Genomic DNA, 10,577 nt, shown 5'->3' with positions numbered 1-10,577 from the left:
GCTAGCCTATGTTATTATTATTATGTGAGTGTTATTATTATTGTTATTATTATTACAATATAGGCATATTTGTATTGATTTGTGTATTATCATTGTAATCATTATTACCATTTGTTATTATTAGGCTATTAGTATCATAATTTATATAATCAATATTAGTCATAATATAGGCCTACATCTATTAAATTGTTTAGCACGTTTTTGAGTGATTTGATTTCAACAGTTTATAAATATTTGAAAAATGTATTCAGTTGGTAATACATTACCAAACACACCTCCTCCACTAAGAATCGAAATCCAAACTGACCGAGAAAAAAAAATGATTTCATTCTCGTCCGCTCAGGCGTTTACAGCTTGTCCTATGGCCTTTCTGTATGGCAGGTCACTCCCGTAGTATTCCTAAATCGCTCCCACCACCGGAATCTGGGACACATTTTGTCAGCAGCCGCCAAGCATGGCTCCTTCTGTGGTAACTGAATAGCCAGTGTAATTTGACACTTCAACTTGCCGTGGCTCTCTACGGTAGTTGATTCAGTCACTCACACGCCAACGCTACGGTGATCGGTTTTTCTTGTAATTGTGAAGTGAAAGGGGACGCAGTGTAGGTCTACACGAAATTCGGGAAAACAAAGCGGATTTCTTCTCCTAGCTGAGCTAAAAGTAAGTTCCGTTCCGTGGTTGTTTCCGTATTGTAGGCTGTTCAATCACACCTCGCCGTGGGTTGGTTGCACAGACAGACATGGTTTTGTGTGTGGGCATTAACGTTACTGCCTTCGATGAGTTCCCTTCTCGCTGGCCAGACTCGACCCCAGCGCCAACAATAGACTGACCTAGAAGCCAGAGAATCAGAACAGAACTAGCCGGTATACTTAAGCTGGATAGGTATTTTATTGTTAAACTATTGTGTCCGAGTCTAGAAATAGATCATTTTAGCTAGGTCCGTGCATAGCGTGGATTTGTTGCTTGCGTGCGGTTAGTTGTGGATTGTTCGGTTGCGTTTAGCCTACATTGAGAAATTAGAGAAGGCTGTTTGATTGTTGGTAAACAAATTACGTTGATTAGTTTGCCGGGGTTAATCTTCCCTTAATCTGGGAATGTATGTCAGTTAACTAATAGGCTAGTTCAGCAAGCAAAACAAGGCTGGACTGAGTTGACTGCTTTCTAAAATAGCCTAGCCTACCTGTTGTAATAATAACCTACCACAAATCCAAAATGCTTTGCTGTTTTGGCACGTTGTTAGTGTTACAATGTAACATTTGTATCTCCCGCTCTCAACATGTAAAAATGTGTAGGCCTAGCCTACTAGGCTATTATTTGTATGCGCGCGCCACGTAAATTATGCAGCACTGAACTGTTAAAATAGACTTTATATCTTGCATTGTATTTTCCAATCAGACTTGCAGAAAACCTATCGCTGGGCCGCTGTGCGTGCCACGGGCGGCGGCGTCTCTGGCGAGCCCTCCCGATAAATTCCTCCGTCTGGATGTGAGGCCAGCCGGGGCAGCGGCGGGCGGACCTCCCGGTGGGTGGGTGGGAGGGAGCAGAACTGGCTTCTCTTTCATTACCCTCTCCACCCGGGCCATGATGGGAGAAAGACAGAGAGCAGCCAACTCGCAGAGGAAACAATCCTGTAGACTGCACTGAATGAACGGGAGGGGAGAGAGAGAGAATGCCCTTTTCCTCTCGTTAGTGAGGTATGGGAGTTGGGGGAAACACGAGTTGGAGCGGGTGCGGTAGTTCAGGGAGGGAGGAAAAGCTATGGATGTTGATTTCAGATGTTGTACAGGGGCATGAAACTCCACTTCCAGAAAACCGTAATCCAACAGGTAATAAATAGGCACATGGATGGGTTTTGTTTATGTTATCATTAAGGTAGTTTAATGTAGTCTACAATACACACAGTTTAAATGTGAACCTATTTACCAGCTGCGTACACTGTCCTGGACATAACTGGAATGCTTTATGTTTATAATTGATTAATAGACACAGCTTGTAAGAATGTGTTAATAAAACATAATTGGACAGTAAACAGTAAACTTGACCTAGTCAGTGTAACTAAGTTAACAACACTTCTAAAGTGGGAGTAAAGCCTCACACCATAGACACACTATCTCACTGTCAGTCAAGATAACAGGTGCAAGTTGTATGAGGGAAGCCCATCCATCCACCTTTTTTTCACCTGTCAGCAGTCATGAAGCAAAGGAGACAAGGAAATGAAGCCAATCAATACAATTGGAACCAATGCAGTGTTTATGGGCTGACAGTGTGGGTGAGTGGAGTGGTGGATTAAGGGAGACCATGGAGGAAACAAGGAAATGAATCATATGCGTATTGGATCTAGGCCGGGATGTGTATTATGATTCTTTTGCTATTCCACCCACAGCTTCCCTAGTCAGCCAAGAAAACAAGCTGTATGAGGGAAGCCCATCCACCTATCTGCATTCATTAGGCAATGGAGACAAGGTAATAAAGCAAGATGAAACCCTGTAAATACACTCCCATTGCTCCTCACACAATCACAAACTCATAGTAGTTCCATTCTTCTTACATATTCTCTCTCTTCCCATTCCCCACCCACAGCCTCAGAGCCTAGAATTGAGCTAAGGTAACGCGTTTCCAACCTCCACCACACTAATCACTGCTTTGACAGCTTGACGTTTCACCTAACTGTTAGTGTTCTATTGTAGAGGGTTGTGAAATTGTTGGCTGGCGTTCACTCAGACTCGCTCACTAGACATGGATTCTCTGTCTGCTGGTGTCTTGCCTTTGGCTCTTATACCACCCACTCCTATCCGTCTGTCCCATAGCACAAGACAACCTTTGTTTCTGTCAGTCAGATTCTCTCTGTGTGGCGTGGTTCTCTTGGTTGTTGAACATATCACAGTTGTTTTTGTGATATGCTTTAATTTGTATTTTATTGAAATTTATGTCAGGGAAAATATCTCCAAGTGGAGAAATATGTCAATAATACCGAGGAATATTAGGAAAATCTAAAACTGCATGGAGCTTTTACATTTGGACATATTGCATATCTGAAGTGTTCCATTTGAATTTGACTGCACCAGACTCCCTCAGTGTTCACACTATTGAATTTGTTATCTTTCTCTCTCTCCAAAAGGCTATTGATTCATTTGACTGCATGATAGCCTCCTGGTCGCAATTCCATTTGATTTGAATTACTGTTGTGTAGCATTACACCTTAATAGAAACTGGCACTCTAACCATATTTACCCAGCTAGGTTGAGAGAGAGATCAAACTACTATTTGGTTTTGTTTATAGGGTGTTACAATATTGTAAACAAGCACATTTCAAGAGAGCGCAGACTGGTACTCTGACTCACTGTTACTGACTTCTATTCACACATCTGTGAGTGCTGCCCTGTGGGGCCTATCTATCCATTTTACCTCTGCCAACCAGCCTCAGACCAGTCTTCTGGGGGGGGGGGGAAGGTCAGCCGGTAACACTCACTCGTTTAATGAGAGCCTTTACTTCAGTAAGGTATTAGAACAGCATATAGCCTCTGTCTCTAAGTGCCTTTCCTTGAAAGAGGCAGAGTGAGAGGGAGGGAGAGAGAGAGAGAGAGAGAGAGAGAAGAGTGGTAGATACAGGTAGAGAAACAGAAAGTACATGTGAGTGAAAGAGAGCGAGAGAAAGACGGGAAAAAGGGAACTCACTGGCCTTACCCTGTCACTGGCTCATGCATGTTTGATTTGACGTTCGTTGGTACTTTGCGTAACGAGTGCATGGAAGGGGATGTCACAATGGCCATGTCCTGTTCAGTTTCCTTCTGCAGTGCGTGTGTCTGAGCAGTGCGTGTGTCTGAGCAGTGTGTGTGCATGCCTGTGTGTGTGTGTCTGGGCAGTGCTGGAGCAGGGGCCCTTGCATGATAAATGACACCTGGCTAGGAGGCTCCACAAGGAACAAGATGAGAGTTCAAGGAGAACACAATGTTCCCTATCACTGTCCGTCTGTCCATCCGTCCACCATGCCTGCCTATTTCCCTGCCTACCTGGCTGACTGACTGGCTGGGCAGCTGACTTACTGATTGACTGGCTTACTGACTGGCTGCCTGCACTCAAGATTTCTCACCATCGCAAGCAATTACCTTCACATTTTTACTGCTGATGAAATCTTCACTCACTGTGTCTGTGGCAGTGAAGTGTGTGTCTGAGCAATCTGCACGTGAGTGTGTGTGTGTTAGTGCTGAGCGATTAGTGCTTTTTGAGGTCGGTTCTTTTGTGGTTTGATTATTAAAAAAATCTCAATTTACCATTTTATTTTTTTATTTTTTTTACATGAAATGCATTATGAAATTCCAAAGCCAAAAATAGTGAACATTCAATTGCAAACATTGCAAATATTCCATTGTCTCTGTTAGAAGTCGACCGATTATGATTTTTCAACGCCGATACCGATTATTGGAGGAACAAAAAAGTCGATACCGATTAATCGGACAATTTTTTTTCCTTCATTTTTTTATTTGTAATAATGACAATTACAACAATACTGAATGAACACTTATTTTAACTTAATATACTACATCAATATAATACATTTTGCCTCAAATAAATAATGAAACATGTTCAATTTGGTTTAAATAATGCAAAAACAAAGTGTTGGAGAAGAAAGTAAAAGTGCAATATGTGCCATGTAAAAAAGCTAACGTTTAAGTTCCTTGCTCAGAACATGAGAACATATGAAAGCTGATGGTTCCTTTTAACATGAGTCTTCAATATTCCCAGGTAAGCAGTTTTAGGTTGTAGTTATTATAGGAATTATAGGACTTTGTATTTCATATACCTTTGACTATTGGATGTTCTTATAGGCACTTTAGTATTGCCAGTGTAACAGTATAGCTTCGATCCCTCTCCTCGCTCCTACCTGGGCTCAAACCAGGAACACAACGACAACAGCCACCCTTGAAGCAGCGTTACCCATGCAGAGCAAGGGGAACAACTACTCCAAGTCTCAGAGCGAGTGACGTTTGAAACGCTATTAGCGCGCACACCGCTAACTAGCTAGCCATTTCACATCGGTTACACCAGCCTAATCTCTGGAGTTGATAGGCTTGAAGCACAGCGAAGAGCTTCTGGCAAAACGCAGTAAAGTGCTGTTTGAATGAATGCTTACGAGCCTGCTGCTGCCTACCACCGCTCAGTCAGACTGCTCTATCAAATCATAGACTTAATTATAACATAATAACACACAGAAATACGAGCCTTAGGTCATTAATATGGTCGAATCTGGAAACTATCATCTCGAAAACAAAACGTTTATTCTTTTAGTGAAATACGGAACCGTTCCGTATTTTATCTAACGGGTGGCATCCATAAGTGTAAATATTCCTGTTACATTGCACAACCTTCAATGTTATGTCATAATTACGTAAAATTCTGGCAAATTAGGCGGCCCAAACTGTTGCATATACACTGACTCTGCGTGCAATGAATGCAAGAGAAGTGACACAATTTCACCTGGTTAATATTGCCTGCTAACCTGGATTTCTTTTAGCTAAATATGCAGGTTTAAAAATATATACTTCTGTGTATTGATTTTAAGAAAGGCATTGATGTTTATGGTTAGCTACACATTGGAGCAACGATACGCACCGCATCGATTATATGCAACGCAGGACACGCTAGATAAACTAGTAATATCATCAACCATGTGTAGTTAACTAGTGATTATGATTGATTGATTGTTTTTTATAAGTTTAATGCTAGCTAGCAATTTACCTTGGCTTCTACTGCATTTGCGTAACAGGCAGGCTCCTCGTGGAGTGCAATGTAATCAGGCGGTTAGAGCATTGATTGGACTAGTTAACTGTAAGGTTGCAAGATTGAATCCCCTGAGCTGACAAGGTAAAAATCTGTCGTTCTGCCCCTGAATGAGGCAGTTAACCCACCGTTCCTAGGCCGTCATTGAAAATAAGAATGTGTTCTTAACTGACTTGCCTAGTTAAATAAAGGTGTAAAAAAAATATATATAAAAAATATAAAAAATCGGTGTCCAAAAATACCGATTGTTATGAAAACTTGAAATCGGCCCTAATTAATCGGCCATTCCGATTAATCGGTCGACCTCTAGTCTCTGTCAGGTCCACATAGAAAAATAGGAAAAGACTATGAAATAATAAAATATTTCAGTTGTATATTACTTAGTTTTATTTAGTCATCATCTCATCTCTGCTCAGACAGTAGCAGCCAGACAGACAACTGTCTAACGTTATTTCTGTGCTCCCCGTACTGTACTGTCTTTAGTCATCCTATTTAGCTAGGCTAGCCTGGCAAAGAATGCTGAAAAGCTGCCTGACAATCATTTTACTAGTTTTTCAAAGTAGATAAGGCATACTTTCACAAACTGTCTCTATCCCTCTTTCTCATGTGGTCTGTGTGTATCTAACCTAACGTAGCAGATGTAAAAGTGTATCCATCTCTGTCCAAATAGGAAAAAAAGACGCAGTAGATTATGGTCATTGTTGTTCAAGGAAAATAACAAATTCAACTTCATCTTATCGTCTCCAGCACCACACCAACAGCAACATATGTGAAAATGGTGCGTTTCTATGTTTGTAGTAAAAAAGATAAGTGAAGATCATTGTTTCCAATGACATCATCGGTGTGCATTGTGTGATTTTTAACCAATTACAACAAAACATAGAAACGTGCCGTTTTCACATGTTGATGTTGGGGTGGTGCTGGAGATGATGAATATGAAGTTGAACATTTTTGAAATTTCCCTTTTAATTACCAGATTTCTGAACTGAACTAGGTTCAATATTTGCTTAGTGAAAACTACAACTCCCTTCAGCCCAGTGTCCCATATAGTTCTTGACTTCATTTCTCTTGGAAATTAAATTATTTCTCTCTAGAGAAACGGCACGTTGGGCTCACAAAAAACCCAGAACTTAATGGAATTCAAGTAATTGAACCGACGTCGATCAATTAGTTGTTTAATAATGAAAAAAATCACAATGTCAGTTAATCGCTCAGCACTAGTGTGTGTTTGTCTTGTAAATCCTGTTTAAGACAAACACGATGTCCTTATCCTCAGACTGTTTTCTTGTGAGTACAGTAGGGCTGCATCCCGCATGGAACCCTATTCCCTATATAGTGCATTACTTCGAAAGTCAAAAGTAGTGCACTCTATAGAGAATAGGGTGCCATTTAGGACGCACCAAAAGTAGTGCACTCTATAGAGAATAGGGTGCCATTTAGGACGCACACCTAGCTCATTAGTCTCTTCTGTTTCCATGCTGGGTTGGTTAGTTCACTGTGTCAGCTTTCCTCTGTGATCCGTCTAGGTTATATAGGTCTCTCATTTGATAATACAGCCTCTCTGACAGTATGGAAGTTAACTTCAACCTCTGCCAAGTCGCTCTCTCTCTCATACCAGAGTAATAACAGTGTAATTGATTGTTTTTGTGAAGCCACCCACCTCTCATCACTATTATTTCAAATGTATTTTCTATTACCTCATCAGAATAATGATCTTATATTCCTTTATAGGAAGTCTGGAGTCATGTCTTTGTCTGTAACTGTGTGTTTGGGCTATGGGTTTAATGTTACTATGTGTGTGGGATGGAGAGTGATGGTGTAGACTGCATGAAGACAGTAGAATCACATTCAACCTACCCTCTAGGATACATACAGATGTGCCATCTTAAAGTGATGCTACACAGGTTTTGTATCATTGTAGCTAGTAGTTTTGCACAATTGTGTACCATGTGATCTATTTCGTATGATATGTTACGTCTTGCAAAAAAACTAAATGTGTGTATATACACACACACACACACACACATGTGTATCTATGTATACACACGTGTGTGTGTATGTATGTGTCTGTATATATATTTATACACACACACACATGCATACATACATAAAGTACCATTCAAAAGTTTGGACACACCTACTCATTCAAGGGTTTTTCTTTATTTTTACTATTTTCTACATTGTATAATAATAGTGAAGACATCAACACTATGAAATAACACATATGGAATCATGTAGTAACCAAACAAGTGTTAAATAAATCCAAAATATATTTTATATTTGAGATTCTTCAAAGTAGCCACCCTTTGCCTTGATAGCTTTGCACACTCTTGGCATTCCCTCAACCAGCTTCATAAGGTAGTCGCTTGGAATGCAGGTGTGCCTCCCTTAATGTGTGAAATTTCTTTCATTATTAATACATTTGAGCCAGTCAGTTGTGTTGTGACAAGGTAGGGGTGGAATACAGACGAAAGCTCTATTTGGTAAAAGGCCAAGTCCATATTATGGCAAGAACAGCTCAAATAAGCAAAGAGAAACGACCGGGCCCTTTGTTGCGACAACAGAGTGATCAAATTAAGATAGCAGATCTGTACTGTAATTCCTTGTTCTCTGACATAATTTGTACACAGTGAAACTAATTGAATGTTAGATATTGGGGTGTTGTGTAATAGAGAAAATAAAACAATAAAAACTGACATGCATGCAGTATCCACATTTCCTGAGTATGGAATATTTGGGCAAGAGGTGAGGCAAGCACGTATTTACACTAATATACAGTTGTGTTTTTGTTTTTGCTGCACACTGTAAACATTTAGTTGTGTTTCCACATGTCCCAATATCAAATTGGCGTGCCACTGCAAGCCCCACAGCGCTCTGTCTCTCCCTGCCTGCCGCCTCCTCCCAACCACTCAGCCAGCAGCGAGTGTGTTCTTTAGAGAGAGAGAGAGAGAGAAAGATTGAGTATGTGTGTGTGAGTTGTGTGTGTGCCCACTTGATGCCCTCCCCTCATTGTGACTCTGGCAGTGTAAGCCAGGCTGTTTCCCTGTGTGTGTGTGTGTGTGCGTGGCTGTTTCCCTGTGTGTGTGTGTGCGTGGCTGTTTCCCAGGGTTCTAAGCCCTGCCGGTCCTTTCATACCCCTGCTGCCTGGGCAGCTCAGATAAAGAGACATATTAAAACCTCCCTCGCTGTGGAGAGAGAGAGAGACAGAGAGAAATACTGAGGTGAAAGAGGGGTAGAGGGGGCCAGAGGAAAAGCATATTTGTCTCATCCCATGACAGGTGTCGTGTACCTGTCTAATTAAAATAGTTATCACTTTGGTGATTCAGTGAAATGATATCACTCATCAGTATATCTAAACTACATAAATAAAACTATATCTAAAATATATTTGTGATGCTTAACCCTAAATCACCCCAATTGGAAATCATCTCCCCAGGTTATCAGCCAGTCGATGTATGTAACCAGATACAATATTATTTTCCTCTCTCCCTTTGCAGTAGTTTTGGCTGATTTTCATGGGGCTACAGAGGATAATCTGTTTGCCTTCCATTTGGGACTTAATTTATTCTACTGATCAACAACATTTGCATAGAAGTAGCTTATTTTATAAAAGTGCATGCTCTTTAACCAGTAATGACATCATTCATGAAGCAGGAGGGGGTGGTCAGTTCACTGACGCAAGAGATAATATTTGGGAGAGACGTGAGAGAGACAGATTTAAAAAAAGAACTTTATTAGTTCACTTTTGGTGGCAATTAGTTGTCATGGTTAGCACATTATCACAAAGTACTAGGGGTAGTGAATTGATGTTAGCTTAAGCTGTTAGCTAGCAAGGAAAGTTAGCCTGCAAAGCTGGAAGCTACCGGTATCTTCTTGCATTGTAACGTGTTCTAGCCTGTATGGACATTGTTTTGAAAGCAGAAATGAACAGATTTAAAATTTCTACATGTTGTGTCGCATTATTCAAGTGTGTTAACTTAAGTGCAGCATGAGAGGGGAGCTAACATGATGCAGCCCAGACTCCCAGTGGAGCATGAGAGGGGAGCTAACATGATGCAGCCCAGACTCCCAGTGCAGCATGAGAGGGGAGCTAACATGATGCAGCCCAGACTCCCAGTGGAGCATGAGAGGGGAGCTAACATGATGCAGCCCAGACTCCCAGTGGAGCATGAGAGGGGAGCTAACATGATGCAGCCCAGACTCCCAGTGGAGCATGAGAGGGGAGCTAACATGATGCAGCCCAGACTCCCAGTGGAGCATGAGAGGGGAGCTAACATGATGCAGCCCAGACTCCCAGTGGAGCATGAGAGGGGAGCTAACATGATGCAGCCCAGACTCCCAGTGGAGCATGAGAGGGGAGCTAACATGATGCAGCCCAGACTCCCAGTGGAGCATGAGAGGGGAGCTAACATGATGCAGCCCAGACTCCCAGTGGAGGCTAAGTGGAGCATGAGAGGGGAGCTAACATGATGCAGCCCAGACTCCCAGTGCAGGCTAAGTGGAGCATGAGAGGGGAGCTAACATGATGCAGCCCAGACTCCCAGTGCAGGCTAAGTGGAGCATGAGAGGGGAGCTAACATGATGCAGCCCAGACTCCCAGTGCAGGCTAAGTGGAGCAGGCATGGCATGCTCACTCTATAATATGGGGGATGTCTGCTGTGCTTAGACAGACTTGATCCGTGAGACACATTTGACAGAAGTTCTAGCACCAAACCGTTTTTCATGTTCTAGTATCGGAAAAAATACAGATGTTTCAGTATATCGTGCAACACTAGCGTGCGTTACGCAAATGTGTCCCC

The 10,577-nt window shown here is 41.8% G+C and overlaps 1 protein-coding gene across 6 annotated transcripts in view; it reads left to right on the top strand.

Annotated features, from left to right (window-relative positions):
- The first annotated feature begins 320 nt into the window (after window positions 1-320).
- LOC139562558 (zinc finger MIZ domain-containing protein 1-like) overlaps window positions 321-10,577 on the top strand; it is a 249,214-nt gene continuing 238,957 nt past the window's right edge. For 2 of the 6 annotated variants that reach the window (XM_071380320.1, XM_071380319.1), the window contains exon 1: window positions 322-660. The gene's annotated coding sequence lies outside the window, so the exon portion shown is untranslated. Of the gene's footprint in view, window positions 661-10,577 lie in introns of all 6 variants that reach the window. The other 4 variants (XM_071380323.1, XM_071380324.1, XM_071380321.1 and 1 more) reach the window with 3 other exon arrangements.

The sequence above is a fragment of the Salvelinus alpinus genome, chromosome 32 (genome assembly GCF_045679555.1).
Source record: "Salvelinus alpinus chromosome 32, SLU_Salpinus.1, whole genome shotgun sequence".
Classification (NCBI taxonomy): Eukaryota; Metazoa; Chordata; class Actinopteri; order Salmoniformes; family Salmonidae; genus Salvelinus; species Salvelinus alpinus.
Note: the sequence above shows the minus strand (reverse complement) of the source record. Positions and strands in the feature narration are given on the sequence as shown.